This window comes from Phyllostomus discolor, chromosome 8, assembly GCF_004126475.2.
Source record: "Phyllostomus discolor isolate MPI-MPIP mPhyDis1 chromosome 8, mPhyDis1.pri.v3, whole genome shotgun sequence".
NCBI classification, from domain to species: Eukaryota; Metazoa; Chordata; class Mammalia; order Chiroptera; family Phyllostomidae; genus Phyllostomus; species Phyllostomus discolor.
In genome coordinates, this window is record NC_040910.2 from 10576449 (window position 1) to 10584095 (window position 7647).

A 7647-nucleotide genomic window follows, 5' to 3' on the forward strand; every position below is an offset into this window, starting at 1 on the left:
ACTCCTCCCTTTTCTCCAGTGTCTGTGTGTGCTCCGTGTCGGGACTTATTTGCAGTCACTCCATCTCAGCTGAGCAACTGCTGAGCCAACAGCTGTACCAGATGTTCGCTCCTCAGCGATGCAGGCAATCAGACAGGTATTGATCTGGGATCGCGACATCAAGAAGACAATGCTGAGAATTCTGCATTTGGCTTTCACCCCTCAGGACGAGCAGTCACCCAGACAAAAGTCGTTGGGTGTCAGAGCAGCTTGTCATGCTTGGGTACTTTGCGCGATGGTTCGTGTTGATCTCGGTTCAGTTAATGCCGTCTGCTGCCGTAAAAATCGGATCCCATGCATATTCTGCCCTCTAAGGACTCTCCCCATTACGATGCTTTTCCTGGGTTAAAAACAGGTGGAGAGAATAGAGCTGGTCTACCAACAACACCTTCCCTTGTCCTACACTCCAGCTTCTGTACGAACAGGCAACTACTTCGCCAGTGATTTTTTTTTTTCGTTTTTTCCTCACTTTGACTATTGAACATATCTTTTCTGAGTCTAGATTCCTTGGTTGCGTGGAAGTCACAGTTTAATTAGTGTTTCCACGGAGCCAGCAGTGAATGTCTTGCTCTTTATCCTTTGGTGCAGTCCCTTCTATTAGAGATTTCACAATCGCACTTAAAACTACTGTGTGTGATTCATACGCCATAATGCAATATTATGAAGTCTCCAAAATAGAACTCTCAATTCTTTAAACAAGAAAAAAATGTCACCTAGACATCCTCACATTCCTGTATAGTCATTGATTAAAATTAACACAATAGCAAATAGTTGCTGGTTCACTTAGTCTTGCCTGTTCAAATTACAAATATACAACTTCTGTATGTCATTTTCACAAATAATGTCAAATTTACTTTTTTTCTTGCATCTCTGAAAGAGGCAAAGGTAGGCAAGTTCCCTCATTATGTTATTTGCATTAATCAATGTTTAATTTTTCGGCTCCGCTGAAGGGGTGTTCCGCTTCCTTAGCACATCAGATCATTTTCTTCGATTTTTGCATGAGCACATCTGCCTTTTCATTGTCAGCCCCCTGGTAATAAATCTTTACACTCGTCCTGTGCTCCCAATCAATAGATTGACTGAAGGCACAAAAATTAGTATCATACTCATTGTCCCTATCTTAATAAATTTCCTGTGGATATGAAAGTTTCTTACAAAAGAAACTGAAATCACCTTCAATATCATCTTCAGTTGTTTCCTTTTTTTTCCATTTGGATGTGATCTCAGCCGTGGGAACACAAGTGATGCCCGTTTCACGCAGCAGAGCATTTGTGTATTTCAGGACTATCGATCGTCTCACAGAAATGGGTGAAAAAAAGAAATGTTAGTTAACTGAACATTCTCAATCTTATTGCTCTTTACTTTGTGAAGTTTCTAAAGTAAAGAGTGGTAAAATAAGTATCCTTTTTACCTATATTCAAAATGTTTGTTATTTGAAACTACTGCCTAAGCCAGCTGGCCTAGTTTCACTGGCTTAGTCTCTCTCTGCTTCTTTCTCAAGGCAAACGTCTCGAGACCGTCTCTGACTTGCCGATTCAAGGCACTAGGTGTGCTTAGGACAGTGTTTCCTTCTGACGTGTCCAATGGCAAGTGCTTTGTTTTGAAGAATCACGCAGGTTTACCCACCCAATCAACGCAATGCCGGAAGGATGCAGACCACCCTCCACAGACAGAGCCCCCCTGTTTGGTCTATAGCACAAAGAAACAGAGCATCCCACTTGGCTGCCGATATGCCCCATTTTCCAGTAACAACTTTATTTTTTTTAAAGTCACACATTGGTGATGTTTGATGCACCAATTTTCTTGTAACGATATGTCTATCAAGGGGACTGCATGTTTAATTCTACTGGTCTGTACAGGTTCTTCAACTGCTGGAGATACTGACATTCTCATTTTCTTCTTGGGCACTGTTTTTTCCTAGTTGGTAGGTAACTACTCCAACCATTCCCTTCAGGTAAAGAAATCTTTCAAATATGCCCTGTCTGAATGAAAATGTACTATCTAACCACATATTCTAATAGCTGTATCTTCTGAGGAGACAGTATGAATTGAGTCTATATATTTCTAAATCTCAGATGCCTAGCTGTCTACCAAAACCTTTTCTCTATTCACTATGTACAGTTCGTGTGGGTAGCAACCGCCCAGGTAAACAAACCTTTTTGCAGTTTTCCTAAACTTCGTATGTCCATGTGATTGACCCACATTCTGCTGGACAGGACCCAAAGGTCTCAGGCCACTTCCAGGTCTGGCCCGCAATTGCAGGAAGAAGAATAAAAAGTGGAAAATGTAAAAAACAGCCCCATGTCCTCCTCACCCCAAAAGTCTTCAGACAGTCATCGCCACCTAGAGTAACTACAGGAATTAGTTGTCTAATACAAAATTTCATTTAGAAGAACGTCGTCTTGAAAATTAACGTAATTTTTATTCGGCGTTATGTTTCAGCAACAGTGGTGTTCAACATAAATAGTTACTTATTAGTCTTTCATTACATTTCTTATTCTATAAAACCCTTCATTTCCTGCCAATGAAACCCTTCAATTTCCTTCCAGTTAATGTGTTGGGATGACACTGAGCAGGGAAATCAAAGGAAAAGGCTTGATAAGACTTACAGGTCAGATCACACCACAGCGAGAACATGACTGTCCAAGAGGAGCCCCGTGAATTCCCACTTCTCACACTGCCTTTTCACTTAACAGTCCAAGCATCGAAAGTTGTTGGGTTTTTTTAAAACTACCCTTTCCCACCATCCCATAACTTTTCCCCAAAATAAGTACTTCCTAGGAGGAGGGAAAAAAAAAAAAGACAACTGCCTTGGGCTACACTGCCTACCAGGGGTGGCCAACCTTTTGGTGTCTCTGGACCACACTGGAAGAAGAGGAGTTCTCTTGGGCTACACATTCAATACATTGCAACACATAATCAAAAAGCTCTCATAATGTTTTAAGCAAATTTATGGTTTTGAATTGGGCCCCAGGTACGGCCGTTCTTAGCCGCATGCGACCTGCGGGTGCAGGTTGGACACCCCTGCTAGACATTAGGTCCAACATTATTCTGAATGTTCCTGTACGGACGGCGTGAGGAGATTACTACTTCAGTTGGCAGATTGGAGTTAAGCAGATTGATCTCCGTAATATTGATGGGCCTTATCCAGTGGGTTCAAGGCCTGCAGGACAGACACCCGACCTCCCCCCACAAGCAGGACTTCTCCCGGCAGGTGGTCCGGGACTTCCCCCGCCTACTGCAGATCACCCATCCAGTCCATCCCAGCCACGCTGACGTCAGTCCTGCCTAGCAACCAACGCCGCCTGACCCTGACTGGAGAGGGTGACGTGAGGAGTTGCATCGGCAACTCCCCGAGTGCTCAGGCCCCGGTGCCCCTGAATTCACCCACTTTGCTCTCAAACTCAGAGGCTGCAGGTCTGAACCAGCCCTGCGGCAGATCCTGGCTTACTGTGGGAACTACAGCGAACAGGTTCCACCTGCCGGCCCTTCGCACTTCCCAGCTCCGTCTCTGTGATCCTCAGAGTAGTAGTAACAGTGCCTCAGAGGTAGCTTCCCACCCACTGTCTGATTGCATTTGTTTTCTTGCTAATCATCTTACAGTTGCTGCAACCCTCTGCCCAGGCCCCACCCTGTCTCCCTGCTCCCGTTAAAACCAGATAGCCAGCTTCCGTTATGGGTGACGTCACCCTCCCAGGTGAGGGCTGACTTCCTGCCTCTGGAGGTGGGTTTAGCACACTCGTTTCTCTGGGACAAGGGGAACCTGGGAGATTGTTCTTCGGGCCGGGGGCGATAGGGTATGCTCCAGGACGGTTGCTGCTTCTCTGACACTCCCGGAAGCCTTGCATGAAGCGCATGACTGCTCTACAATACTATACTGTATTAACATAGTAACACATAGACTGTATTTTTGCTCCTTATGGTATTGCTGAAGTAAGGTGCAGAAAAAATGTATTCTTACAATAGTCGGTTAACTCATAGGTATTACAGGGTGAATTATGTCTGTCACTACCTACATCAATGTTGTCTTTAATATGTTATTTCATATTAAATAGTTTTTTCTCTTATAATTGTGCAGAACTTATACATTGAGTACAAGACTTTGCCTTCAAGTACTTGAATACTTGGGTATTGCATTGAATCTATAGATGGCTTTGGGTAAAATGAACATTTTAACAATATTCATTCCTCCCATCTAACGTATACAGTGCTCCATGTCAGTCATCTGGAAACCCAAGCACACAGTTCGCCAGCTAACTAAACGCAAGGGGAGCACGACATCGCTTCGGAGGCGTTCCTGGCAGAGATGCACCACCTGGAGGGACTTGTGGGACGGCACCAGGCAGACCCAAAGGCAGGGACATTCATCTAGTCACGTGATCTTCAGAGGGGCCCTGGCCACCCTGAACGTCCCAGACAGAGGGAGACGTCCCCGTTAAAGAGGACCAAAGCGTGACCCCACAGAAGTGCCGCACAGAAGTTGGAGGGAAGGACTCTTTGGGGGATTTATCCTTATAATGTATGTCAACCGGCCTGCACACCAAACCAGCCAACAGTCTTACGTGTCAGAAAGTGTTTACAGCTTTAAGAGCTTGAAGTCCAGACCCTGGCTCCTCCACTTTCTATCCTTCCCGGGAAAGTCCAGAGTTAGAAATGAGTTTGGACAAATTTGTGCCAAATCAATCAAATTCATAAGTGTATTTTCCTATTTATGTTTCATTTTTGCCTTGAGGCTCTCAAGTTATATAATATTATTCAAGGCACTTTCTTTTTCAATGGCAACTCTGTTCTTGTGTGAAAATGGGAAAATGGAGAAACATCGAACAAAGCTAAAACCGGGTTTACAGAAATGCTCTGTTCAGTAAATACAGGCATATACTTTCCCGTGCAATCCTAGAGAAAGGCTGTGGTCTTGGGATATGTTTCCATTACAATAAACACAACAAATGTACATGGCTAACAAAGTAAAAGGACTACGGTTTTATGTGGGTAAGTAATTTCACACACTAAAATAATACTCTACGTTCCATTTACACAAAACAGAAGAACAGACAAAGCTAGTTGTGGTAATGAAATTCAGAACCATGGTCACTCCGACGGCCAGTGGGTGCAGGGATTCACTGGGGACGGGGCACAGGGAAGCCCGGGGAAGTGTAATTCCCACCCAGATAAAGGGAGAGAAAATTTCCTTTTTACACTGTGCACCCCTGTGTTTCAAGCTTGACAGATACTTCATTGTGTATTTTAATAAAGTGTGTACTACAGTGCTAAAAAAGAGACAGTGAAATAAGGTAAGACCAGTATATTGCACTGCAGTAGAGCTTTTGAATTGCAGCTCATCAGTAACATTTGAAACAGTGGTGTACAGGGTGAAGGGAGAGAGGCCAAGTTATGGATGGAGCGGGGTTCCTCCACCCCCCGCACCCTCCTCTGCACCCCGGAGGGTGGGATTCTAGAAATCCGCCCCCCTGGGGGCCGCTGCAGAGTGCTGAGAGCATTAGCGAAACCCCCCAAGTCTTGCTGTCTCGGGTTCACTTACCAGCCCCCCTGAAATCACCACAGCTCTTGCTCACTTCAGTTGCCATCGTGAGTCTCAGAAACTTCCGGAAAAGCAGGCTGCAAACAGCAGCAGCTGTTGCAACTGGCACAGAGCAAAGGAGGCGAGCCCGGACGGCGGCACGCGGTGCTGCAGCCAGAAGCCGGGGCCAGGCCGCACGCAGCACGTGCCCGGGCAGGGCCGCCGGCTGCGCTCCGCTTCCAAAGCTGCCAGGGAAACTTCAGTGCGAGACTAGCTCTCAGCCTCCCGACCCAGCTCTGCTTTTGTTTATTTGTAATAAGAAGCTGGGCATGCTTTCCTGAAAAGGGTATTTGAATTTTGGCGAGGAGATCTGGGGTAAGAGGAAATGTTTTGCTGAGGAATGCAAGCAGGTTGGCAAGCGATTTTGATGGGGGAACTCGAGAGTTGGAAATTTTTTAGTTTTAAGTTACAGCTAATAAGCTTTGTAACTGATGCCTGTAAAAAAAAAGCTATTGTTTCAGGAACTGAAGGTACGACCCACCCTGACTCCAGGAGACCACGGCAACTCCACCTTTGTGCCCCAGGAGGACTGCAGGCCATCAGGATGGGATCTGAGCCACTGCGCTCCAGGGAGAGACTGCCACCGCCCAGCACACACATGCCCAGGACACAGATAGAGCCGCCGGTCAGCAGAAGAAAGGATGCTGGAGAAATTGCCAGCCTGCTGCTTGTGTCTGATTAACCTTTCCCCTGAACCCCAAACCCCTTACCTACACTATGTTTCTCCTTATAAAAATGGTCAGCTTGAAATAAAGTGAAGACAGAAGACATTCTTTTAACTCACACCACTTGCCGTCCTCTCAGATCGCCAGCATCTGAGTAAAGCGCCTATAAAGATGGGATCCTTGTCTCTGCTCATCGGTTCTGGTAGTGACAGGTGGCCCGAAACCCTGGCTTTCCCTGCTTCCACTTCAGGTAGCTTAGGTGAGTGACGAGAGACGAGGAAGCCAGCTAAGACGAGGACCATGCGCGAGGCCACTGAACAGACCTTGCACGGAGCCCAGAAGAAGATGGTAGAGTGAGATTCGAACACAGCTTTCTCACACGGACCCGTCCCCCAAGCCAGAAAGTCTTTAGGAAAACTTAAAAGCCAAATTAATAAGCACAATAGGCTTAAAAAGAACATATTCCTCAAACACTGTTTTAAGCGCGTTTTAAGATTTAGAAAAATTTATATAAGTTTCTCTAAACTTTCAAAGTTTTAAAAATATCACTCCTATCATAGACAAAGAAAACATGTATTCTAATAAATTTGAAAAGCAGTAAGAAATGGACAACTTCCTAGAGACATAAAATGCATCAATATGGACCGAATACAACATTGACAACTTGAACAGAATAATGACCATTTAATACTGAATCAATCATTAAATATCTTTCTTTCACCCTACATGGTATTTCTTGTGATTATTTGGTAATCCAGTAAATTATAGTTGCAAATTTATGCTGGCTCCATACATGGCGTTGAAGATATTTTTCTCTTTTTTCCTTTTCTCTGAGTTTTTATAATCTTAAGAACACCATAACAAGCATTTAAGATTGAAACAACAGACAAATTCCATTCATAAACATGGAAACAAAATCCTGAGTAATCAGGAAGGTAAATCTTTCAATTGTATATAAAATTAAGACATAACCACGAACAAATTGAATTCCCAAGATACATCCAAGTTTGGTATAATGTTAGAAAGTGACTCAGCAATTAATAGATTAATTGAAGAGACCTACAGTAGGTCCTGCACCACAGAAACAAATCCAAAATGCCGTCGCTGTAGAGACAGACCAGTAAGCCAACGCAGCAGAACAGAGAGCCCAGTAAGAGGACCCACACATACACTGCAACACGATCAATAGCATTCGACCTAGTGAATTACCCACATGGAAACACGAAATTGTTTTTAACCCACCTGAGATTGATTTTTGTGTATGGCATGAATAAATGTAAAAAGACAAAACCATAAAGCTCCTAAAAGACAACATAAACCAAAAAAAACTTTACAAGTTCCACAAATTGCACCTGTGTTCATAAA

The 7647-nt window shown here is 44.3% G+C and overlaps 1 long non-coding RNA gene across 1 annotated transcript; it reads left to right on the forward strand.

Moving 5' to 3' along the window:
- Positions 1–4936: 4936 nt before the first annotated feature.
- LOC118501915 lies at positions 4937–6455 on the forward strand. The gene is made up of 2 exons (XR_004904568.1): positions 4937–5028; positions 6142–6455. It is a non-coding gene; the product is annotated as an uncharacterized LOC118501915 (long non-coding RNA).
- Positions 6456–7647: the final 1192 nt, after the last annotated feature.